This window comes from Balearica regulorum, chromosome 15 (genome assembly GCF_011004875.1).
Source record: "Balearica regulorum gibbericeps isolate bBalReg1 chromosome 15, bBalReg1.pri, whole genome shotgun sequence".
Lineage (NCBI taxonomy): Eukaryota > Metazoa > Chordata > Aves > Gruiformes > Gruidae > Balearica > Balearica regulorum.
In genome coordinates this window covers 5,947,747-5,974,558 of record NC_046198.1, presented here as the reverse complement: position 1 = coordinate 5,974,558, position 26,812 = coordinate 5,947,747, and the positions used below count along the sequence as shown (strand labels likewise).

Here is a 26,812-nt window from a genome sequence, read left to right as displayed (position 1 = left end):
TGCACACGCCGCAGTATGAATGCAAATCTGTCGCCCTAAGGGAGCCACGGGCACCGCGAAAAAGTCAAGGGGGTTTGTTTCTTCTTTTCCTGTCATTGCAAGGATGAAATCCCACACCAACAAAATTAATTTATTCCTTTGATGAAGGCAATAACCAGAAGAAAAAAATGGTAGGAAAAACAAATCTGACCTTATGACATTTGTGACATACTGACAAGAATACAAAATGGCAAGAAGTCCTATTTTTAAAAGCCGTCATGCTGCTGCTGTCGGACTGCACTTATGTCAGCAGTAACCCATAGCGGCTTTCTGGCTCGGCTAGCTCTTCCATGGCAGAAAACTGCCTCCACAATATTCACTTGGAGCAATAAGCTGGGCTACCCCTAAAATCACCACAACTACCTGTGCCTCCCTCTTAAGGTCTCTCCTAGGGAAACTGAAGTTTGTGGTTAAAATAATCCAGTTTTCATTTTATACCTGTGAGTTTAAAATTAGTCATGACTGATTCTGCTGAGGACTCCAGATCAGTAGAGCATAGAAATGGAGGAAAGCAATGCAAATAAAAAGCCAAGGCATAAATAGGACTTACACGTTCACAGAAACATGGAAAGCTTCAAAGAAGTCTTTGTAAGATTAGCTCCATGGTCTTACATTGCAAATGAAGGAAAGTTATAAGGAAAATCAGCATTTTCTTGGGGTCTCCAGGTTAAGAATATATTTTAAAAACTTGAGATTAATGAGATCTGGTGCACTCACTTAAAGCAGGAAAAATTCTTTTTTAATTACTCAAAAGAAAAACTCAATAATTAATAACCACCAGGAACAATAAATCAGCCAGCGTAATCTCATTTCCATTACCCTTATTAGCTAAAGAGATTGGTCGATCAAACCCAATTTCATTCTTCCAGAAATAAATATACTATTATTTTTAGCCTCATTTCCCAAGACAGTGAAGTCAGTGTACTCGGGCTGCCTGCCTGTTTGTCCACTCTGATAAGTTTTGAGCCCGCTGGCCAACTTCAACTTAAATTAATGAAGACATGGTGGTTTCAGAGATGTTAAAGTCATACCTGTTTTGTGAACAGTCTCTGGCCAGGAAGGACTCGAACAAATGTCCCCACTTTGAAAGGCAGTAGCAATGCGGTGTGAGACCTGTTCACCTCGTTTCACAGGTATGGAGAGCGGATATAAATAGTTGCATGGCTGGGCACAGGGAGAGGGAGGGAATAGAGAAGATACGTGAGGATATAGAGAGGGCTTAGAGGCATTGCATGGAGGGGTCAAAGAAACATCAATACGTAACTAAGGAAAACTGCAATGGTGTAAGGATAGATAAATAAATGAATAAATCCAGAAGCAAATTAGCTAATATAATTAGCCTCACTAATTCTGCCACTCCTGGAACAATTTATTACTAATTCTTCACTAACCCTGATGGGTTTTTGCTACACCAATGCCCATGCAATCATCCTCAAGCAAGCCCAGCTTCAACACAGGAGATGGTTACTGGAGCTGAGGGGAGTCCTCAGGCTGGTGTTTTGGCTAAAACCCTTTGAAAATTTCTCTTTGGTATCTGGCATCTGTATATGTCAAAGAAAAGCAAAGGTTACATCCAGACTCTGTTCCTACTCCTAATCCGGAGGGCCACTGCCACCCAGCAGCAACACAGCAACAGCAACCCAGGAACTGAGCTCAAGAGCAGGAATGGTTTTACTGGAATGATGGGCACTGGCAGAGAAAGGAGTTGACTACTTTGGAGAAGCATCCTTCCTTAAAGAGGGAACCTCAAAGCCTGGCAGCGTGAGCAGCCATCGCTTGGCTCACAGAACAAGGAGCCGACCTGGTGATGTCCCCTCCTCTCTGCTTGCAAGTGTATTGCAAACGCTCGTCCTTTATCCCTTCCGCTCTTAAATTAGATTTTGTTTATGACTTGTGCTGGTTTAGCAGTTTACTGCACGCTTGTTACGTGCAATCCACAGAAGACAAATTACTCATAGCACAGGGGCTGAATCATATCTGCCTTAGCTTGTGAGCATTATGTAATAAAAGAAATACTGTAAGATAATCTTCAGAGATACCGTGGTAGTATAACTAACATGACAATGCTATGAGTAAAAGCTTTACGACTATGAATAGCCATTGTAGAAGACTAGACTGAACTTCACTTTAGTTACGTTAATGAATAAGGCAGATGGGAAACTGTGGAGGAGAGAAGATTTAGGAAAATAAATTATCTGGGCCTTTCCCTGAACAGAGGACAGAAAGCCCACTTAGTCACCAAATAGCCTGTAGATGTATTTGTGATATTATATAGGATAACTTATTATCAGGGTATTTTTATTTATCCTCAATACATCAATTTAATATTAATAATATCCAATTATCTAGATGCCGAAAATTTTCTTTGAAAATTTCCTCAAACTGTCCCTGAATTCCCACAAACTAGGGGGGGACAGTCCTTAGCCAGCTGACAAGCAGGTCATGTTCTCTGAAGAAAATTCCTAACCATCTGATTACAACATATGTTACGGTATTACTAAAATATTTACCCAATGGAAACAGAGCAACATAGCTTTCTGTTTGCAAAACTCTCCTAAGTCCAAAAATAGGTTATGACTTAAAATTAATAGGCACCACATTGGAAGTCAACATAATACACCCTGACCAAGTCCCAGTAAGTCATGAGGTGTCACACGTCTATTTTTAGCAGTAAATTATGTTTTTTCCTGGGCATTGACAATGACTATTTTCATGCATCAGTTATATAATGTGACTATTCATTTACTACGTAAGGTGTTTTACATAAAATATTGTGAAAGCATTTGTAGCAAATAATGCAAAAACGATGACCAGCATTACCCAGAGGTTGTGCTGGAACAGCGAGGTGTGCTTTACATAAACATCACGCCTTTTCAGCTGAAGTCAACCAGCAAAGAAGGGATGACAAAGCAGATCGCGGTCGCAGCATAGGAGCCAGCTACTCCTGCAATCAATTCCATGTTCTCCATGGTCAGAGCACTTGTGGTCGACAGTATTGGACTCATACTGGGAAAGAAAAAGTCTTTGATCAGTCCGACAAGGAAGGAGTGAGCACAGCCCACAGAATGTCTGTTAAACTACTGCTTTTAGGGCAAAGACAGCACTCGCCTTGAATGGTGGATATAGTCCAAAGAAATACGTCAAGAACAGCCCAGGAGCAAGAGAGCAGTCCCCCAGGAAAACAAAAAAAAGGTAACAGCAGAATCGAATCTGACCACTTTCAGAGTTGAACAGAACTGGCAAGGAAAAGGTACAGCAGGCCCCAACCACCAGGAAAACAGTAACATTCCAGCATCAGGGTGATTCCCGGTCTGCCTGGGAGGAATGAGCTGGGGAAGGACCATGTGGGACACAGCACCCAGCTGGATTTCCTGTGCCGTGGATCATCACCAGGGGATTGAAAGCCACTGTGAACATGGAGCGAGAAACTGCAAGAAGAATAAAGTCAGCATTTGCAAACTCGCAGGAAAATTCTTCGTAAGGACCTGACACGTTTCTAGCCACAGCCTGCTGCAATGCGCCTTGGTGGTTTTGGGGGGGGGTTCACTGGTTTTTCTTGTTTGGTTGGTTGTTTGTTTTTTTAATAATCTTGTTGTGGATGCCCCCCTCCCTGGAAGTGTTTAAGACCAGGTTGGATGAGGCTTTGGGCAACCTGGGCTAGCGGAGGGTGTCCCTGCCCACAGCAGGGGGTTGGAGCTAGATGATCTTTAAGGTCCCTTCCAACCCAAACCATTCTATGATTCTATGATGTGAAGCATTATCACATCCTGCTTTCTATAGCAATTACAGTAAATGAGAGAGATGAGCCTCAAACATCAATGGATGCAAGCAGCACTTGACTTTGGGGAGCTCCAGATCAATTCTTTTTAGTGTGGACTTATCTTGAGCTAAACAAAAGAAATTTGTTAGAAAACAAATGCAATAGAGAGTGGAATGCAAGATGTCAAGCAATGTAGATGAAGGCCCTGGTAGTCCTTCAAGGAGGACGTGACACATTACAGAGCGCAGATACCCAATCTCTCGCAACATGAACTGGACCTGGTGTAAACTCAGAGTATGGTGTTCAGCCCACACCAAGAAAGATCAATCCCACAACAGCTTAAATATACGTTAAACAGATTACCTGGCCAACACACCATTTCACATGGTGCCAGCTCAACTTCAGCTAGCTTCTAACATGTGACAAAAGGCGGGCAATAAATTCCAGGATGCCGGCATGACATCCTGCACAACGCCCCCGGCACTGAGCAGCTCTAGCTGCTGCCAATGTCATGCACTATGATAAATTCAGACTCGTTTCTTTTTGCTTTAAGAAGAATTCAACAACCAAACGGCGACCTGCTGAGATGCTCTAAAACATCCTAGCCCAGACTAGGGCACGGATATGACCGAGGAGCCCTCCTCACTCTAAATTCTGGCATTACTTGTAGACCCTTACCAGCTTTGTTATCAGGGACACGCGGATACGTAACAAAGCTGGAGACCCGACGTGCGTCGGTGTGGTGCTGTGCTGCTGAAAGCCTTCACGGCTTGTTTCTACCTCTGCAGCAGCTGAATCCACAACTTGCTGTTATAGGCACCAGATATTCAAATCCAATAATTTTATTAGTGTCTCACCAACAATTGAGCATTTTCTGTATTCTTTTGTCTAGCAGGATATACTCTTTTCAAGGAGTAAAACTTGTCTTTCCTTAACACAAGGAAGTCAAACAACCAATTAAAACAAAGTAGATTATCCCTAAAATGGTAGTTTCTCTTACAATTGCTCTGCTGGTTACTCTAGACATGTGTACAATGGCTTTACTAGCTGATTGCAAGTAAGATCTTGTCTAAATGGAGAGGAAGATGCATAAACATCTGCCAGAAAAAATGCTATGCGATTTCCTGTAACACTCTTGTTTATTTTAGTCCATGTTTAGCCTGCAGCCCCTTATTCCACACAACCTTGATTAACTTCTAGGACTAACGTTATTGTTCACCAAAGTCTAAAGCAAAATATTAATCCGGGGATGTAAAACACTTGTACATTTTTTACACCTTCTGTGGTGCAGCACGCATAAAAGGAACGCGATTTCTGTTTCTCCGTTTCCCTGGGGCAATTGCTGCTCCAGAGAACCTCACCCATCTGTTGAAAATACTTTATTCCTTACCTTTTTTATCTGCCTGTAATGTTGAAAACAAAACCAACAGACCTTTGCAAGACAGCCAAACTTCAAACAGCCCCGGTGCAGGAGGCAAACGCCTATGCAACGCTTCTGCTCCCGGTGGGACAGATTTCTATTGCATCTTCGCTAGCAAAACCTTAGAACGATTTCACTGTCGCAGAGTTGTTAGAAATTCATGAGAGCACGGCAGAGATCAGACCGGGGCCCATCTCGTATGGCACAGTTTTGCATGCCATCCATGTAAGGCTCCTCAAGGGACCATCTCTTAAAGCCTAAGGACAAGAAAAGCACACAGTCATTGCCTCCTCGGAGGGAGCGCACCCCGTTCTGCCTGCTGCCATTCTCCGGGAACGCAGAAATACCGTGTGTCGGAGAGAACAGCCCCACAGGGCAAAGTAGGCAGGTAATGGGAGGCTGCAAATTAAACTCCACAGCACCGGAAGCCACGCAGCACTCGCACATCTACTTGCAGCAAATCCTACAGGGATACTTGTAAATGGTTTGGGGTTTTTTGGTAGGAGTGATGTAATAGTTGAATTGGTTTTGCACAGATCATTGTTATAATGGGGTAGCAAGAAAAGGAGGAGGGATTATGCTCCCTCCTGAGCCTCCTGTAATTCAGATAATTTTTTCAGGATAACCATTACCTGGGTGTAAGACCTTTCTTTTCATGCATTAGGGAATCATGTTTTAATTCCTCATTACCACTGATGGAAGTAATATATGGAAACCCCTGCACGCACAGATAACGTGGGACTTTGCACCCATCTTTGCCAGCTGCCTCCTCTGTGGAGTTACTGTGCTCCGTGCTGTACTCGAGTGCCTGAACAGCCTGCGCACGAGCTGAGCTCACTCTCCACATTTAAATTAACAATTTTGTGTATCATTACGTGGACTTAATTTATTCTTGATCTTTGGCTTCTTAATACAGAAATTGCAATAATAAAATGCCAGTCAGGAGGCTGGTTTTGTCAATAGATCAGTACATTTTTGTATTCCAAATTTTAAGCCCTTAAAAGCAGTCCTACTCCACCGCATATTGAATCCTGTGGGTGTTTCTTATCTCATCTACTTCTCCTTGTCTCATTCTGTTGGAGACCCTCTCTGTCGGATAAAGTCATCAGGTCTTTGGATAAAGACGAGCAATTTCTTCTGCTTGATTAACTGCGTGACTTAATGCTATCAGCTGCATTAGGGGACAGAAGCATGAGACAGGCTATCAGGGAATCAGAGTCAGCCACACAAATCTCTGCAGCAGCACCATGAGGTTTGAATAATCAATTGCATGTTCCCAGGGAGTTTGCCTGCAACAATAAAAATATTTCTTGTAGCTTTCAAAGGAAACGCGTAGATTGACAGTAGAGACACACACACACAAAAAAATCCTACAGCAGCATCTTTTATATTTGCAGAGCTTGAGATGGGTAAGGTGCAAATTTTTAGGAATCCAGATGTGAGAACATGCAATTAAAAAGAAGATACATGTAAGTAACTGCAAATATTAAAATGAAAGAAGATAATATTGGCTCTATCCAGGTGCAACTGGGCAGAAGAGCATCCATCAGAGAGTAAACTCTCAGCTGCCTGAAACCTGAGAGAGTCCTGCCAAGCTTTTCACTAACTAATAACTCAGTAAGTGCTTAAGTAAGTGTGAGGTCTAAGCCAATGCTAATCTGCTAAATGGCTGTTGAGCATTCACGAGAGCGCTGCCCACCTCACCAGGAAGGTGTTGTGAGGTCCCAGAGAGCGGCACAGCCGTGCCAGGGGAGGTACGCCAGCACGTGTTGAACATGGCATGGCAGAACCCAGACGAGAGCCACTGCAGCAACAATGCGCTCGGCCCCTTCTTCACCAGCCGCCCGCCTTAAAGATGCATTCATACATCTTTAGCTCATGGACTGCTCAGCGGGAGTGAGGTTTAGAAGTTTTGCTGGGAGGAGATAAACTGGGGTATGCTGGCTACGTCAGATAAGGCTTTTGCTTTTAAATCAAGCGGTTTAGTTCAAATCAGTAATAAATGCAAGTTATTTTTGTCCAATGGCTTCATCAGTCAACTCCAGTACATCAGTATCCACATCAAAACTGTCATATGTGGTGATATCTCAGAAGAGGAACCAGGACTGATAAAGTCTGATAAAGTCAACCAGGGCTTCACAGAAACACTTGAAATTTGGAGTCCAGGCCAAATACCCAACTTGGTCAGCTCCTGTCTGAAATTAAAACCCTTCTACCCAGAAGGCAGAAAAGCCTCCCAGAATAAACATCATCATGGCTAACAAGAGCATGGAGTGAACTGCAAAATAATTAAACTCATCATGTGTCAAGGAAAACCTGACTGATTGCTGTAACTCTGATTAGTTGCTCCCCCTGCTCTAGAGAGCATTAGCATGAGAGCGGAAGATAACCTTGATATTTCAGTAAATATTGAAGCTATCTGTTTAGCAGCGTGGGTGAGGTTATCAGCCCAGAAGAGGCTTGTTTCAGCTAATTACCACAACCTATTCCCCCTCCTACAGCTGATACATCCGTAAGGGTGGAGGCATGGTTTCCCCACACAAGAAACCAGCCCCGTCTCAGGCACTTCCGAGCAGCTGCTGTACTTCATGCTGTTGAGGACACTTCCTTCACCCCGCTAGACGGTAAGAGACTTACTCCATTCTCTGCAGTAACTGCTTTCCAGAGATTAGGAGTTTCATCCCTTTTTTTGTTGATTAACAACAAGAATTTACATCTAAGTCAATTCCCAGCCCTGCTGCACTTCAGCCATTTGGCAGGAGCACACCAAACCTAATATTTGGGAAATTCATGAGTACATAAAGTTCCCAAACAAGAGATATTCATTACCTGAAGCCCAGCCTCCAGACCCTTTTTTTACAATGCTCAGCTCCAGCCATCTTGCATGCTGCAGGAAGAAGCAATAGGTCTCACTACCCAAGTAGATTAACTCTCCAGAGCTTTTCTAATTAGAGACACCAGCTCCATGCCAAGGAAATGTGCTCGCTACAGCTTATTTTAGCTCTGCAGTTCTGACAAACCAGTCACTTTTCTTCTTATGATCTTGTGTAATTGGAAGACAAACTTTTTCTGAATAATGAATGCTCAGAGATACACTGCTCATGAAGCAATGTGTTTTCATGATAAAATTAGATCTATAAAATGATAGCTTAACAATAACAGAGATTTTGCTCCTGTAAGTCACAGAAGCAGAGAATGGTTGAGGATGGCAGGAGGTCTCCACTCCAACCCCTGCTCATGGTAGGGCTGATTTCACTGTCCGATCAGGTTGCTCAGGGCTTTGATTGTCTCCAAGGATGGAGGTTGCACCACCTCCCCGGGCCCCTGTGTCAGAGTCTGACCGCTCTCATAGTGAGAACATTTTTCCTATCTGACCAGAATTTCACTTGCTGCAAACTGCTCACGGCCCCTTGTCCTTCACTGTGCAGCTCTGAAGAGAGTCCAGCTCTATTCTCTGGAATTTCTCAATAAAGAAATACCATGCTATCTAATATTTGAATTGCTACTATTTGATGCTCTCCACATTTTAAGCTTTTAAAAACTGGGCCTTATTTTATTGTGAAAGTTACAGGGTAGAATTGCAAAGAGATGCTTTTTCTACGCTGTGCATGAGGATCCCTTCTGCAGAGCAATGTGGTGAATTAACACCCTCAGCCAAAACCAGCCCTAACAAAAACTCATGCTAGTCAAAGGAATGAACACCTTCTGGCTTACCTTGCCCTTCCACTGTACTTTGAGGAGTGTTTGGTAGTGCTGTTGCTCCTGGGAAGCTCAGCTCATGTCAGCACAAAGCACCATGCCTGAGTCTCAGCAGCAATACAGGGCATCGGCCAAACCGTGATGAGGATTAACTTGTTTTCCTAACTCCTTTTGAGCTTTTTTTAACTTGTACTGGGCCAAAATTAGTGTAAGTTTCTAGTTCTTGCAACTTGTCTCTAAACGCACACAAAATGTTGTGCCTAGGACCTTCTGCACCCATTACTGACCATGTGAAAGGGAGAAGTAAAATTGTTGTTCTTTCCCATCTAAAAAGGGCAATAAATGTTTTCTTCCCTATATTCCACCTCTGACAGCGTGACACAGCCTCATATCCCACAGCTGCCCATCCACCCAGGAGCAGTGGGGTCCTGTGCGCTCAGCCCCCAGGCTGCAGAGCGTTTCAGAAGTTATCAGGCTTTTCCCTCCTCTTCCATCATTAGTTCACAGGAAGATGCCATAGATACACATCCTGACCTTCACTGAAACTTAAAATTTTATCTAGTGAAGCTCAGGTGAATCCTTCCCTGGCATGATTTCTAGCTGAGAGACATCTGCTCAGCTGCAGCCCATGGGATTTGCCAGTCTCAGTCCTCCTCCTGGTGGGGAGAGATGTAATGGCTCAGCACCGGAGAAGGACGCAGAGGAGGAACTGGGGATGGGACGTGCCTGGTGAATGAGCCACCCCTACCTCCCATCAAGGGAAGTTTCTCCAGATGGCAGACAAAACACAGTCACGGAGCCAAAGAGAAGCGCCTTCCTCCTGCTGTAAGTAGTGATGTGAGAGCAGCACAGAAAGGCACTGCTTCCCTGCCCAAAGGCTGCTCCATAGCAAAGCAGGTGAGAAAAATCCGGCCAAAGACCTGCATCTCTTCCTCCACTACCAGCTTTGACCAGCTCCAAGCTCCCTGATGTGCAGCATGGCGCTACCAGCAAGTAAGCAGAGGAATGAGCAAACACTGTCTTGCAATGGAGGGCTGAGGAGCCAGAAGATGGAGGTTAAGGGTGTACTGGCTCCTCAAAGGAGCAAACCAACAGCAGGGCAAAGCCAACACTTTGGTGGGGAGGAGAAGCCCAGCACAGAGACAAGATTTCTATTTGCCCTGATGGTTTCTCTCCATGTGTTACTTGTGTGCCTCAAACATCTGAACCGAAATCAAGAGCCGGGACCTGCGCTGCCCACTGTTCCCACAGGCTGATGTGACACCACGCAGCACAGAAATGAGAGAAAAGATGGGAGCGATTAAAAGGTCGATGCAATACAGCGAGATTAATAGAGTTTTCTGTGCTGTTTCCCTTGGATGACATCGAGGGCTCAGCCCTTTGTCTCAACATACCACTGCAACTTTTGGTAGGTTTTTAATAGAAAAAAAAACCATAGGGACATTTTATTCTATGGGTTTCCTTTTCTGCTTTTTCTGCTTCCATCACTGTCTTTAGAAAAAGTAGCTAGAGGAGTTTCAGCTCTTGCCAACCACTACATTAAAGCTATATAATTTGGGGTAGCCCAAAGCATTATTTGTAGCCAAAACAAGCACAGTTTATAACTAAGCCTTTCACATCAGCAGATCACAGGCAGGGGGTTGAAAAATTGATTGCATAGCTAAGCACATATGCATCCCACCTATACATCAAACATTAATTTGAAGTGTTAAATGTCCACAGCCCACACACTGCATCCCTCACGCTACAAAGAGAGGAACTTTTGAGGTGGGCTGAATGACACCCCAGATGTGCACTTCACTCTCTGCTTCCTGCAGAGCGAACCCAGGGGGGCTGGCGTCCCATCTCAAGGAATAATCGCCAAACCTCAGGTGAGGTGAACCCAAAGCCCTGTCCCAACATCCATCACTGCCACCAACAGAGTCAGTAGCTGAGCCTCTTAGTCACTTCTGTATTATTTAAAAGCTCAGCTGCTGATTCTAGCAGTCTGTCACATCACAGCATATTGCTCTTCTCTATCTAAAACGGATGGTCTGGGGTGAGGAAAACAGAAGACGCTATTTTTCTTCTCTGTTTGAGCTTTAACTTCACAGAAGTCCTTCTCCCCCAGACCTTTACACACTGCTCTTGCATACAACGCACAGGCTAAGACACTAACCCTGAAAGAGTTCCCTGTAGCACAAATTCAGCAGCAGTACCAAAGCGCACGGCAGCTCTTGTAATTCGCTATCTACTAATACAACATTATACATCAGTCAATAGGTCAGAAGATTTCACTGCTCACTGATTTTAGGGAAATGATTAACTGAATGATAAAGATTAATTTGTTACATGATCTGCTGGGACACTAATTGTAGGAGGAAAGAAATTGTTGACTTGGATTTAACAGAGGAATGATTCCCATTTATATATGTGTCTCTATATATAATAAGATGTAGGAATATATGGACCTCAGTTCCAAATAGCTGCAGCATGTGGCATCAAGTGGCTTTGCAGTGCAGCGTGAAGTCGATGCCACCAGGCGCAGCAAGCTCTGCAGCTGAGCCCCTCCGCTCTGCAGCGTGCTGCAAACCCTGCAGCAGCACAAACAGCCCCACACCACATCTGTAGAGCGTCCCTGTTGGGGCAGGCTATATGTACCGGTGCTGGTAACGCATTCTGTGCTCAGTCTGAAAACTTCTGCTTGGGGATGGCTGCAACGCATTTCAGTCTGCTGAGTGAGAAGCAGAGATTTAAGTTAGACTGGAGATGAAGGCTGGAGAAAAGCAGCATGGACCTTCCCTCTTTTGCATCCCTTCTGCACTGGTGGAAAAGCAGCACCACTCTCACCGAATGCAGAGATTTTGGAGCCTTTAAGTGGTAAAAGGGAATGAAAAACCAGAATAAGGCACTTCAGTGGACACCAATGAGCCTGTGCGAGCTGCGTTGCCCTTGTTGCAACGGACTCAGCAGGGAGCAGACACAGCGTGTGGCCACGTGTGGGTGGGTGACAGCACACAGGTCAGCGCAGCATCACACATGATGCAACTCCAACATGACCGAGCTGCAGCTACCCTGCCAGCAGCTGCACGACTGGTTTCAGCATCTCAAACCAGCTGAGGTGGCTGTGCAGCATGCTGTGACATAGATGTGCCCCAACAGCATCTGCGTCACTCCTGCTCACGTTGCCAATCTCGGGACTCATCTCTGCATTAGCACGTCTGCTGGCTCTGCCAAGCCACGATGGGTTTCCCCCTTAATTCATCTGCCTGAAAAAAAGAGCAGAGTTTTCCTTTGGGGTTTACCTGCAGCCTCACACAAGCACTGAAGAGCACACGGCACCCGGCGCTAGTGCCACGCAACATCACCGTGAATTTGATAACACCAGCACGAGGAGGGGGATCGCTGGCAGAGAAGACCCACCAACGACGGCAGCGGCTGGGGAACCACGATGGGTGCTGACTCCCCCCATGGCCACGTGCCCCCGAGCGCCGGGCTGCGGCGTGCTGGCAGATCGCGTACGGGGCTTGTAGCACAGCCAAGACAAAGCGAAAGCCACTGCAGCGTGAAAAGATTGGCATCCGCCCAACGGGGCTGCCGCTTAATGGACTGGGTTTAGATACATATATTTGGACAAGGAGCAATCGATATTGTACAGAACAGCACAGCACATACATTGTCTCCAGCCAATTATGCCGCACTCTCCGCTATACAATATTCATTTTAACGTTACCCTGAAAGGAGGGAGCACGGCAGGTCAGCCAAGTAAAGTGACAGCGGTTGCTATACGACCCAGTCCTCATTTCTTTGAAAACCCACGTCAATACAGCACAAATCCTGACAACCAGGCCCTTACAAAGCACAATTCTAGGAAATCCATTAAACCTTTACTCGGTTCACTGTTGCTGTTTTCTCTTGCCAATGCCACGCGTGCCATTCGGGCTCTGCTCCATGCCCAGCACAGCATCATCCCTTCCCCACCTGACACCCACTGGTAACAGCACACCCCAGCTCCCTGGAGTCCCAGGGACTCAGCTCACCCTCCTCTTCCTGACCAAGCACAGAGTTTGGGGCAACACAGGTGCACAAACTGAGGTTGGATACATGGGGGCCTCACCCCGTGCCTGGGTGTCTGACCACAGATTCACCCAGCACAGGGCAGCACCCTATGGAAAGCTGTATTATGGCACAAAGGATGCTGCTCTGAGCCAACGTGCCCATCCTCAACACAGCACTGCAGTCTGCTGGGTCACAGCATCCTTCACCTCTTTGCACTTCAAGTTATAATCTGTGACATACCATAACCATCCTTTTCTCCCAAACTTCATCTGTCTCTTCAAGGCCGAAGCTCCCCTCACAGCATCTTCAGCTCTTGTAAGCTAGTCTTATACTATCTGGCATCTGTTTTAAAACCTCAGAATGACAAAGGAAAAACCCAAACAACTAAAAAAAGCAATTATTTTAATGACTCGCTCTGCGTTCAGAAAGATCCTTAATAGTCTGAAGACCATGATTCAAAGGCATGGCTTTCACAGGCAGCTGGCCAGCACAACACACGCTGCTGCAATGCTCTGTGTGGTACCTGGAGGTGCCTCTCTATCCCAAATAATAGGAAATTAATATTTTCAAAAGTGTTCTGAGGCAGGAAGCATTACAGAAGGCAGCAGAATCAGTATTATTTATATAGATCTCATTATTACATACTAGAACTGCACACCATTGCTGTAATAAAGTGTTACCCAGGAGACCACTGAAAAACCTGAACAAAATCCTGTAATATGCTGGGATGAAATAAGAACACAAAAGGAGACAGCCTTTCAGATCATTTTCTGTTATCCCTTTAAACAGAGCCGCTTCGACATATGCTGTGCTTCGCAGGGGATTGGCACATCAGCAGAGCGCTCTACGACAGCTGCAGGACTCTAAAAAACACCTTTTCCCTTCTCACCTCTATTTCTTGGTTTAATTCTTCCCATTTTGTTTTTCTACTGATGTGAACATGCCTCTTCCGTTGGAGGATTTGGCAGGAAGAAATGCCAGGGGGTAGTCCTGGCAGGTACTGCCTGATTTGAAGGCAATACTGAACAATCTTCATGCAGAAGATCCCTAGCAGGGACAGACTGAGCCAAATTCCTCCTGAAAGACCAGGATACTGCTCTGCAGAGCCCCACAAGCTACATCGTGCCCTCTCTTTTTAAGCAACCAGCTACAGAAATAGCAGCAGCACATGCTGCAGAAATAAAGCCAAATATTCCCTATTTTTGGACTGTGTCCAAAGGGTGAGCAGTTTCTACCTGTGTTTTATCGTGGTGGCTGCGGTGCCGTTGAGCAGCCGGGGTTTATGCCGCAGCACTGCCTATACGTGGTACGTACAGCTGACCTGGTCGTGGCTGTGCCTCTGCCTGGGCACGGCTACAGGCTTGGCTGGGGGGTAACAGTGGTTTTACATCTACAGCCAAGGTGGCTCTTTATTTCTAGGCACAGGCTGCTCGAATGCAGTGGCCCAGGAGCTGCTGAACCGCTCGCTTGGCTCCCACTGAGGCTCGCTCCACCGCTGCACCCAAGAGACGCACACCTCGGGGAAAGGGAAAGCCAAGATTATTTCTGCTCTCGCCGAGGGACCTGCAGGGAGAAGCTCGTTAGTATTGATATAGAAACCCAAAATCAGGCCACTTCAGTCCCTCCTATTCGTAGAAGCAATAATTCTCCATAGGTGCTTAAGTGAATACGGAACAGAACACATGCAAAATAACCGCATTTCAGATCTGGATCCATTTTAGAACAATTGTAGGCAATTATCAACGTTTGGTGATTTGCGGCAGCATTTTCAGTCAGCATCTCGATCACACCCATCAGAGGCCCTGCGGAGCAGCTGGGCTGTTCCACCGTTAAAGGAGCCGGGCAGAGGTTAAAGCTGGGAGCCTGCAGGCACGGACACGGCCCCAGCCCACCACCACCCTCCCCAGGGAAGGCAGGCTGAGCCGGGGAAGCCTGCACGCTGCCTGCATGCTGCCTGCACGCTGCCCTCCCTCTGGTTAGGCAGGCTGGGGAGGGAGCGAGCCGGGACAGGTGCAAGCCAGCCGAATTAAACCCATCCAGCAGCACTCACAGAGTGGGGGCCAGTCAAAGCAGGTAGTCGTCACCAGCAGGGTCGTTGTATTTTAACTCACAGCGTATTTCACAGTACTGCTGGGACACTGACCTCTGGCCAGAATCCTTTCTCTTCTGAAAAACTCTCATTAAACAAACTCCTAAACAAGCAGGTTTGTATTAACTTCTTGGCAAACACATGAAGACAAGTTGCCCAAGGATAGCCCCGAGTGGTTCATGCCAACTGTTAACGCGTTCAAAAATATGGGAGGATCCATCTGGAGACTGTGGATAAAGCTCAGTATAGGCCATTACTTACAAATAAATGGAGTACCTGGGAACTAAAGGTCAGTTAATCTGCATATCATCATCAACCATGGAAAATAAAATGTCAGATAAGCCAGGTATTTTAGTTGCGTCGGTACTTTGACATAGACCTAAGCCTGAAACAGACTTCCATAGGCAGTAGATTTTCAATCTAAAAGTGCTTGACACTAAAAAAAGGTACCCAAATTATTTTAAAACTAGTTAACCAATAGCTACTACATGATAAACAAATAGCCAGTTTCCATCCTTGATCCCACTTGATTGGGTGCATTACTCAATTATCTGGGAAATACATGAAAGCATTACTGATACCGTTTGTGCATGGAAGTATTTAGTGCAGGTACAGCATTAATGATGGGAACAGATCTGGAAAGCTGGGTAATATCAGTTTATTTGAGCAAAGTGCTCTGAATAGCTGCAAATGGCACATTGCCTGTCTATGGTCCAAGTACATAGGTCATGCTAATAGCATGGTCGACAGTATTTTGACGTCGGCAATTTAGAAAAGGAAATGGGGAGGTTTGTACAGAACCAGCCCCACGTGAACTGCTCGTGTGATGCTGTTACTAAGAGGGGAGAAGCAATCCGGGACTACATGAATAGGAGATTAACAAGCAAGTGCAGGGAAATGGTGTTATTTCAGCATCCAGTATCCGTGATACCGTTGCTAAATGCCGTGAACAGCTCTGGTGACCATATTTCAAGGGTAGTCTTGAAAATAAATGAAAGATTCAGACAAGACTCAGAAGTTATATTGGCTCTGGAAAAGTTGCCTGATAGCAAGAGGTTTTTGTAGCTCAGGCTATGCAGTTTTCCCAAGAGGTGGTAGGGATAATTCAACCACGGTCTACAATTACCTCCTGGAAGAAGAAACTCTGATAGCATGCGGCTCCTAGCCCAGCTGAAACGGATGCATTGCAGCAGCAGTAAATGAAGTAAATATTTTAAAGCAGAGGGCAAGCAGTCACTGGAAGCACAGCCCTGGCGTGCGATCGGCTCTGCTCCGCTCAGCCAGAAGCACGGTTGACATGTGGAGAAAATGCCAGGGCTCAGGTTGAAGTTACGAGCCCAAAACAGAAGGTGCAGGCGGTGTTTGGATGTGCAAAGTGGCTCCTTCTGGCTTGGACACCTGAGCAAGGTGGGTCCCAGGGGTCCTGCAGGTGAGAAATCCTCCCCAGCCATGCTCAAGTGCTGTCCCCAGCTGCCCCATCTCTGCCCCGTGTGCGACAGCGTCCCTTAACAGCACCAAAACTGAGGTTAACGGCAGTGGGAAAACTTCCAAGTGAATACAAGAAAAGGATGCTTCACGGAGAGTACTTCGGGAGCCGACTGCTCAGACCGCCTGCCGGAACCGTTTGCAACAGAAGACAACCGAGGTCTTTTGGGGATTATTCCTCTAAGGGGACACATGAACAACGTGGATGCGTCTGGGCTGTGTTGCTGTACTTTCCCGCTGAGACCGTTGCGGGATGCAACGCGTTACAAACTGACAGATCGTACACAGGACACTGCCTCCAACTGAAAGAAATCGTGCAAAGGGACTCAGCCCTGCAGCTGGAAGAGGGTCCCCAAAAAATGACAGAACGCTCCTGTAACAGTATAAAACCCGACTGGGCCACTGTAGATCGCCTTAGAGAGCGCCGAGGTTGCGAGATAAAAGCAAGCCTGATGAGACCCGTGCTGCCTGCGGAGGGACCGTAGTTACGGAGCTGGCATGCTGCAAACTTCACACGACCTACGCCATCAGCACTGACAGTAACGCAGCCCCAGACAACATTCACCAGTCAGCACACGCTTAACCTCAGCTCGGGCTCCTAGAAAAGGCAGTCGAGCTCAATATTGCTCCTCGGGGAGGTCAGTGCCACCCAGCTCTGAGCCGCCCAGCCTCTCCCCAGAACCACACTCAACCCCACGAAGCCTCCGCAAACCCACCGGCCGGGAGGAGCCTGGCAAACCCCCTCGCTGCTGCCCGGGTGTCCGACCCGGGACCCCCCCACCTCCCCAGGCAGCTCCTAACGCCGACCCGGGCTGAAGGCAGAAAAGCTCGTTCCTGCTCATTAGCCCGTCTGCTGGGGTCAGGTTATGGTGCACGAGCAGAGCACAGGAGGACTCATCAAGCCTTTATGCCTAATTATACATAAACGAACTACCCTCTCCGGTCAGGTGTCTGTTGTGCTTCCCAAAGCACCGCAAGCGCTTACATCAAACCCCCTGCGCGCATTAGCTGGGGGGACTCTACACGTGGTCTAATTAAAAGGAAGGGGAAAAAAATGTGACAAGGCAATGTTTTGCATGTCAGAACAGCAGTTTGAATTCAAGTTTGGAATTTGATAGAAAGCTTTGACTAAAAAGAAATAAAGGCTGGCACTGTGAAAGAATATATTGTTAGTAATGGAGGTTTGCAGCGTGAGATCTTTTCCAGGCAAAAACTACTTGTTACAATAAATGATCGAAAAAATTCAGTATCCATGTGCATCCATAAAATAAGAGTTACAAATAGATTAGGTTTAAAACAATCCCGGGGAAAAAAAAGAGAACTCATTTTCAGTTAAGTTTCCGCATATCCTGCCCTCTCAAATCACTGTGAAGAGCATCCGTACAGCCTCAGAAATCCCATTATCTCTCTGTTCTTGTCATAAAGTCAGCAGTGTTTCTTTGATAAATTACATTCTTTTCTATCATATTATTTTACTAGAAATTACAAGTCAGATCTCTTCTTAAAGCCCACACCAGTAAATTGGATTTTTATATATATGTAACTGGAATATATACATGTATATAGTATAAATATAGTATACGCACATATAGATGGGATCATGATGTTCCATTACCAAAACAGTGCTATCATTTCTATAGCTCTTAAAAAGCCTATTGTCATCTGTGATTCACGTGTTTTCAAGAGCTCTGCTTGTCACTCAGAACTCTATACCTCCTTCATTTTTCTGGTTAAAATAGATTTTTTTCCTTTTTTTTTTTTTTTAGTTTGTCTATGCGATAAGTTATTCTGGAACGGTTATTCTTGTGCGGATGCCCTCAGTCTGGAATGAAATGCTTTATCATTTTGATTTAGCTTTATCCATATGCTCAAAACTCTAAACATTTCCCTTATTCCAGATGAGGAAACCAAAGACCATAGCAAGCAGCAAGCCTGACTTCCAGCCCACATGATGGATCAGTCCAAACATCCTAACGTTGGTGCTGAGCTCAGCCTAAGGACCCACATGCTCCATTTACACAAATGCTCATAAATCAGGGCCTATCCTGTGTGCGTGCTGCCCTACAAAATTAGTTTTTGATTATTTGGGCTTGTTACACTAGGCAAGTTTCCCACCCTCTCCACATAAAAAGTAAACCCATACGCAGAACACATGGAATTAGAAACAATCTTCCCAAATTTCTGCCATCTTCTCAGCTGGGGAGCAATGAATCCAGGAACCAGACTTTTGCTGCATTGATTGAGCACATTAACCAGCAATTTTATTGGGACAATTTCAAACATATGAGACAGCAGTGCCATTTCGGTTTCCTTCTGAACAGTTACCCACTGACCCAGCCTCATTCAAGATTTAGCGTTCTCTCTGACATGCAGCCCACACGTCTGCACACATGTTATTTTCCCCAATAAGTCTTTTTCAAAATTACTAAGAATGCTGAAATATATAAAAGAACAAAAAAAAATTACTCAACAAAAAATAAACCATAGGAAAAGATGTTTCTAACACAACAGCAAGTTTCAAGGAGCACTGTGCCTCCTCGGCACATCCTTAGTGATGCAGTGGGTGATGTGGGCTGATGCAGGCGCATGCCTCTGTTGAGACATTCAAGTAAAAGAAAAAAACGTGTGTGGCACTTTGGTGCTTTCTGTGCGTTATCCGCCTGAAAAGGGAAAAAGCCGCCCTCTCTCCCTACCTGCCAGCCCCACAAACTCAACATTGCAGACGTGGCTTCACGTTAGCAATTCCCATCCACCTCTGCTGCCGTTGCTCAGCACCACTCCCGAACTGGACTGCCCTCTCAGAAATCATCTTCTGTGAGTTCAGTTGAACCCGTTCACAGCGGGGCCAACGGTGCCGATGCAGGAGGAGTGCTGGGTGCTGCTGTTGGGAGCAAAGCAGGCGGCAGAGGGGAGGGGTGGGCAAACCTTGAGTTTCCCAATACTCGGAAGCGCAGCCCAGGAGCCTCACTCTTGCACCAGCCGGGATTACATCCCCTACCTGCAACTCAAACACCACAATCCTGACATCACTGAAAAAGCTCCTTAATAACAAAGTGCACTCACACATTAGCTGTATGTTGATGCCTTTCTGGGGGGGCGGGATGACTGGTCCAGCCAAGAGGAGAGAAATGTGAGGGGAGAGAGAAGACTGTGCAAGCACCATCACAAGACAAATGCCTCATCGTTGTTCTTGTGGTGTTCATCACATCTGTAAGTCAAATGCTGCACCTTCACCCATTATAAAGACAAGCAACTGAAGCACATGTGGGAACAGATAATTCCTGTATCAGAGAGGTTTGGGCACTGGGATCACACAGGCTTCCATCAAAAGCCCACCGTGATTTTGGCAACTTGCCTGAGGGCAGGAAAGGAGCCCGTGGCAGTGCAGGGAAATAACCCTGAGCAGCCCCAAGTCCAATTTTGGAACTGGCCGTTGCTTAACACAAAAGTGGCTTTTTCAGGAAAAGCTTCACTACAAGACTTTAATCTTATATGAATTTACTTAAAATTAGCTTGTGCTGTACAAGCACGTAGGAAACAAGCAATTAAGGAATAGCATAGAAAGACTAGCCATTCATTTTCACATGGTTAGATTTATTTTTGCAGTAACCTGGGTGATGGGAGCACGAGCTCTCAACTTGCAAAGCAACCGGGCTGCAGCTCCTGGGGCTGAGCCCACCACCACCGGGCAGGCACCAAGGGGTGGGCTGACACAGGGACCCCCCGCACACATGCACACACACTGCCCGCTGCGCTGTCCTGCTGCTTCCCCCCCATCCCCGCACCAGAGGCCAGGGCAAAGACTTTTGCACCAAACCCAAGGCTGCCGCAGCTTGCCCTGGCCCCGCAAGCGACGCCCGGGTTCATCCGTCCTTTAACAGCGGCTTTGGCAAGACCCAGTGCCCAGGTTGGGACAGCAGCAAAGGAAACCCAAGCGGCCCCAGGATGCGCTGGCAAAAGCGACAAGGGTTTTGCGTGCAGCGTGGCACAGTGTAGATCCAGCTCAGGAGGCTGCAGAGGTGCCTCTGATATCCTCACCTGCCCCGGGGAGGCGGCGCATGAGTCACGGCCGTAGGTAGGTCAGGCTGCGAGGCGCTGCCAGCAGAAACACGCCGAGCAGCCCCAAAAGCACCCCCGCGGGAGACAAGCAACCAATTCACCTCTCTTTTCCCAGCCAGCAAAAATGAAAACCCAGCCGGGAGCTTTATAGCCTCTTTATGTAAAAAATAAAATGGAAATAAACTTTAGAATGACGTTAACTAAAACTTTCTAAAATAAAACTTCCATTAAAAGGGAGGCTGAAAGCAAATCTTTCTGAAGCTGCTGCATCCTCCACCGTACTCACACTTATCACATCCTGAACCCCCCCAGAGGAGCCACTGCCTCCCCCTGCTCCAGCCTCCCGTTCCTTGCTCTAGTTAAGACAAAAGGGAGGGATCATTGTCTGCAAAGACAGACTTGTGGGGAGGCCGAGCTCCTAACAATCAAGTCACACTGTCAGGTTAATTAGCACATAAATTAAGAAATGTTTTGCATGCAGTAGCACAAGACACAACCGTGGCCCTCCCTGACACAGCACAGAAGAAAGGTTGTGGGATGGAAATGAATAAAGCTCCAGGGAGCAAGGGCACGACTTTTTGCCATGTCTATTGCCCTCGGTGCAGACAGTCTCAACAATCAAAGCAAATTAAAAGTTTTACCCCATTTCTACCCTAGCATCTATTTCTTCCTTGATTAATTTTTGAGTTTTCTACTTTAAAAGTTGGGACATATTTTCCAAATATTTCCAAACTGGGCACCTAAACTGTGCTTCAACCATATTACTTCTGGGGCTGGGAACCACCGTGCAGCTCCGCTCTCAGGTCAACCCCAACAGCAAGTGCCACCATGTCAGGAGAAACTGGTACATCTGGTACCACCCTCTGTCCAGCATTGCTCCTCTCACACCATGGCAGGATTTTTGGATGATGACATCACCATCCAAATATTTTTTTAAAGTTATTTCTATTAATTTACTAAGAGCCATGAATTAAATACGTCACTCGATGCCTAGAATGCGAGAGGTCAAAATGTGTCTGTGTTAATAAACAATTCCACTCGGTTGCCTGAAGTTTTCTCAAGGCCCTTCTTACCTGAGGATGGCACAATCATAGAAGAGACTTGAATAAACTTATTATTCCAAATGGAGAAAAATGAAAACGATCTTATCAGTAATACTGAGCCAGCCTGCCAGAAGAAAAGGAGGAGGGGGTGGGAGACAAAAAGCATGATTAATGATGCCTTAATCTTTTAATGCAATAATTTCTGCCTTCAAGGGACTTCTGGTAAATACCACAAAGAGTCACACCAGGAAAATCCTATCAGCATTAATCTTGCTGCTGGGCCCTGCCAGGTTTTCAGGGCAGCAGATCACAGTCAGATGCTCCTTGGCACAGCGAGGGTATTGCTGGGGCAGCAGACAGACATGAAAACCTATTTCTGCTGTAAAAGCAGCACAGGTTCAAAGGGGACCCCATCCGGAGCTCTGCCACCCCCTTACACACTGCCAGAATCCTGAAATTCCTCTTCTCCCCATGTCAGCAGCTCCTCTACAGAGCCCGAGGCCATTTCTGGTGCTCCACCACAGCATGCCCAGGCCAGCTCTTACGCACAACGCCCTGGTTGCTCCGTGTCAGGACTGGACGGCTCCTTCACGTTACTCACATCCGGCATGAGCAACCCTGTGGTCCATCCAGTCACACCTCCTGGCCAGCGTGACGAGTGACAACCCACTGGGACCATACCCACCGCTCTTCTGCCTTCATCCCTGCAGGGCAAGCAGCCCTGGAGGAGATGGGTATAGCAGCCAAAGGCAACAGATTTTAAAACTATACAAACCAGGGTCAAGCAGCTCTGAAGAAAGAGTGGGTTCACATGAACCCACCATGAACGGTGCTTTTCAGAGTATCTGTTAATTTTAGGAGCACCAAGCAATGCAGCTGAGAGTTTGAACTACAAGTCAAAGTGTTACCTGAAAGGCAATGCTTTGTGGAAGGGTCCACAGACAGGGAAAGGAAGGACAGGGATTGAGAGAGGATGGGTATACGCAAGTAGGCAGGTTTTCTTTGGACACATCCCTGGCCAATGGATACCAGAAGTAGGAAAAGTGTTTAAACCATCATGTAATTTTATTTAAATCTTCCAATTTGCACACACTTCATCCTCTTCTACCTTGTCTTGGCAGTAGCAGACCTTGAGGGCAGGGGTTTGAAGGACAGAGCAGCAGCTTCATAAAACCATTTCCCAGAGGTCTCATCAGCCCTGAACAGGCAACAACTGCCAAGTGGACACAAAACAAGCACAAAACACAGGTTTGGCAAGCTGAACCAGTGCAAATTGGCAAGAAATAGCCGCACACGTGATGTCACCCATACTAGAGGCGCAGAAATTGAAGGGAAGGAGAACTTCAGGAAATGCATCCAGACACGCAGGCAATCACGCCAGGGATGAGTAAGAGCAAAGGAAGGGAAGTGGTGGAAGCTGGAGGAGGAACGGGTGAGCCATGCTCACACCATCACCCCGGGCAGCACACACAGGCACCCAGGGCAGAACTGGTGAAAATGGGCATTGGATTGACAAACCCACTGCTGCTCTGATAACTGCCACCCAGCAAAAAGCTGCTCACTGAAAACATCTAAGCAACATGTACTGGTGATTTGTACTTGGATGAGGTCATGGCCAAGTGCCCCAGCATGGGGAAAGGTGGGTCCCCGCAGCAGCTCAGGGTGCTCTCCAAGTGGCACGTGAAAGATAAATGAGTCACCAACGGTCAGAGAGGGCTCAAGTAGAGCAAGCTCACAAGACAGAAATATCTCAAGTAAATTTCCCCAGACACCATTGCCAGCACTGATGCCTTCAGTTAAAAGGAGTCTCACTCCAAGCGAAGGCCACTGACAGAGTTCCCCCAGGTTTAGCAAATGCTGATCAATACTCAGCCACATAGTTCCTCTTGCAGGCAAGGGCCATATGGCTAGGCAAAATTCTCCCTTCAGCAACACATGCTAAGGAAAGGACACCACCAGGAAGTTATACCATGTATTCATCACCTTTCATCCCATCTGGGCCAATAAATTCCACAGTTTTACAGTAAGTTATGTAGGGAATCACATACGCATGTTGCATATGCACCCTGGGCATCCCTGGACATCTGCTTGGCCAAAGATTAAGGTGCTTGATTTTCCTCAGTCTGAAGTCCATGCCAGGAACTCAGACCATTGGAAAGATGGCACCAGCGGTATTCTGCTTCTGTTGGGGATGTTGGCGTTTTACTGCAGTTTAAAAACACACATTGCCGTTCCCAGCTCCTCCTCGCTCTTCGTACTTCCACCTCACTGTATTGTCCTCGGTCATTTTAGCTCATCCCCATATATCCTTTTCTCATCGTCCCCAAACTGCCTTTCTCAGATCCTGCTTTGCATTTGGTGCCCCCAGATACTTCTCATCCTGCCTGAGAATAGCCAGAAAGATAAACTCACAGAATGCAATAAATTTCCCTGTAAAAGTAAGAAAGCACTACCCTGGGACAGCTCTATTTTCTGCAGTACGTCAGTATCTAAATAATAAGCATCTTTGCTTATTTTTCTAACCCCTTTGCTTACTTGCAAGCCTCTGAAGGTTGGGCTGTACAACGTGTAGTGACCCGGGGGACAGAAAGAGCGAACGAGCTCCGATGGGCCAAATATCCAGTACCAGAAAGGCTCAGAAGCAGCACAGCCTACAAGGACAAGAAATAGGTGAGTGGTGGAACTGGTTAAGGGGAAGATCAGGAGGTCTGATTGTGCTGCAGCTTCCCAAAATACACATCACATTTATCAAGTGAACGTTAAGGGACCCAGCACCTACTCCAGGAGTAAAAAACCTATTTCTTCTAAGGTCCCAAAGCTCATAAACCCTAAAAAATCATATCGATGTAATTTCTTCTCCCCCCCCCCTTTCCTGCCCATTCACATAACCAGAGTTGACAAAATTACAACTAAAGATCGAGGCTCCTGCCTGCGATTGCTGAAACTTCGCTCTCCACATTCATTTGCAAAAGGCCTTTTCAGACTGCAGAGTGCCATCTAGATGAAGGAAGGAGGATTTGCTGCGAATCAGCCAGCTGGAGGTAATAAATCCTTCGGGGATGCATTGCAGAATGCCAACAAGATGCTTTTCAGAACAGCTCTTTGCAGACTGCAGATGTTTTGTGGCAATTTTTTTAAAGTACTAAAATCCTCCTGTGGCTGAATGAGCAATGCTCTCAAATGGCTTGTGGGATGAGACGAGAACCCTTTTAGTTTAGTATTTGAATATTTATGCATTCTCATAGAAAAACTTCGTAGGTCCTTATTTTTTTCCAGGTTTTTTAAGGGTTCACCTGGTTCAGATGGACACTGAATCTGGACAATTTTGAGGGTGGGTTTCCAGGCAGACCCTCGTTGAAGAACACATGTGGAAGGGCACAACTGGCCCTGAATTAAGTCCTACACATAAATGAATGAATTTTTTACATGTGTGCAAATATTTGCCTATGGAGAGGTATTAGAAGGCATAGGCTCTACAAGCGGTTTAAGACAGGCTAAAAATTTTGCCTATATCACAAGTTGAAAAAAATTTGTCCAAGATAACTAGAGATGCAGTTGCTGCGGCAAAAAGGGACTGCTCCAAGAGATGGTGCTCCCACAAACCTGCCGAGCAGCAACAAGGAACCAAACAACATACACATCTGTGTTCTGTTCTCCTCTACTGAGAAAGCAACCATGTATTTACTGACTAAGCATATTCATTTCTGTAAAAAGTAGTAAGAAACATACAGGAAAGTCTCTCCTAACTTGTTACACTTCCCTTACACCAAGTTGTGTGTGAGGACAGATCTCTGAAGACCAACCACCCCACAGAAATACCAGCAGCTCCGTAGCCCTTCAAGAACAACACTAGAAATGCAGTGACCTCCTAAACACGCTTGTGCAAGACCCAAACATGCCTTCGCTGCCCGGGAGGTTCCTTCTGGTTTAGACAAGCCTAAGGACAAGGTGATGCTGCAAAGGTTGTTGAGGAGGATGAAATCCCCACTGACCTGCTTGGGACAGAAAGGCATCTCATCTCCCACCATCCCATCACCTTCGTTAAATCCAGCGTGGAAGTCAGCCCATTGCACCTTGCTGGCTGCCCTCACCCAAGCTCTCCCTCTCACAAGACAACCTCTGGCTTAAGGAGAAATTCGGCTGAAGGCAGAGCGGGGCAGACAGCAAGCACCAGGAATAGGAATCGCCTTTCTCCTGGGCCTCTGTGAAAACCCGACCTGACAAATTCATCGTTTAAATGAAGTAGGACTGAAATAGCCAAACAACGTCTTGTATCAAGAGTCCACATTTAAAAGACAGGCTGCAGCAGCACAAAGCCGCCCTCCTGAAGCACAATCATTTCTTTGGCAGTTATAAAATGATACACCGGCACAGTGATGTAATAAATAATAGAACCTGGTGAATAATGCAAATAAAACATTTTCCCTTCCTATTTTTCATGTTTCTAAATATATTTCCTTCCATTGCAGTCAGGCCCTTCCTGCTTTGCCTTTAACAAACCTTCACGCAAAGCGGAGACAAATTACAAAATTACAAAGGGATCTGGGAGAGGAACAAAGGGGCTGCTGCCACCCGTGCCTCGTCCCCCTTCCCTCTGCCGCACTTTGACAGGACCAGGAAGCTGGGGGCTGGATTTAGATTCGGCAGGGAGGTTCTCCCAGCCTGTAATTATGCCAGCACCTTCACGAGCGCTTTACTTTGGGTCTAATTAAGACTTATTAAAGTTGAAAACAAACAGAACTTGGTTCTTTCCAACACAATAGACCCTTTATACATGCAAAGCAAAAATATGAAAACAAAAAATGGAAGGAAATTGAGGAAAAAGAGGTCTGTGCCCAGCATTTCGACTCAGGACAAGGAGTCCTTCACCAGCATCACCATCAGAGATGGTGGCTGGAGAGACGGAGCCTGACCCAGCACTCCTCACCCACTGGTTAGAGGCCACTTGCTAATTGCTCCCCAGAGCACTTTGTTAATGCTGTGAAGCAGGAAGGAAATGCAACGTTTCGTATCTTCTGATGGCTGAGAGACGGGGGCAGGAGGAGAGGCAGCACATACGGGCTCTCGGGGTGAAGGGCTGCACGGTTTTACAGTCAGGAGAGACTGCAACAACCTGAGCTTCCCTTGGACAACATGAATGTCGCCTTAGTTTGTGTATGGAATACCTAATGCAGGTGCAA

General features: G+C 46.3%; 1 long non-coding RNA gene across 1 annotated transcript in view; it reads right to left on the bottom strand.

Moving 5' to 3' along the window:
* LOC142604041 (uncharacterized) overlaps positions 1-11,824 on the bottom strand; it is a 34,052-nt gene extending 22,228 nt beyond the window's left edge. The window contains exons 1-3 of the long non-coding RNA XR_012837935.1: positions 11,559-11,824; positions 3,255-3,467; positions 1,071-1,203 (exon numbers count right to left, since the gene is read on the bottom strand). This is a non-coding gene — a long non-coding RNA (uncharacterized LOC142604041). The remainder of the gene's footprint in view (positions 1-1,070; positions 1,204-3,254; positions 3,468-11,558) is intronic.
* Between the last annotated feature and the right edge of the window lie 14,988 nt (positions 11,825-26,812).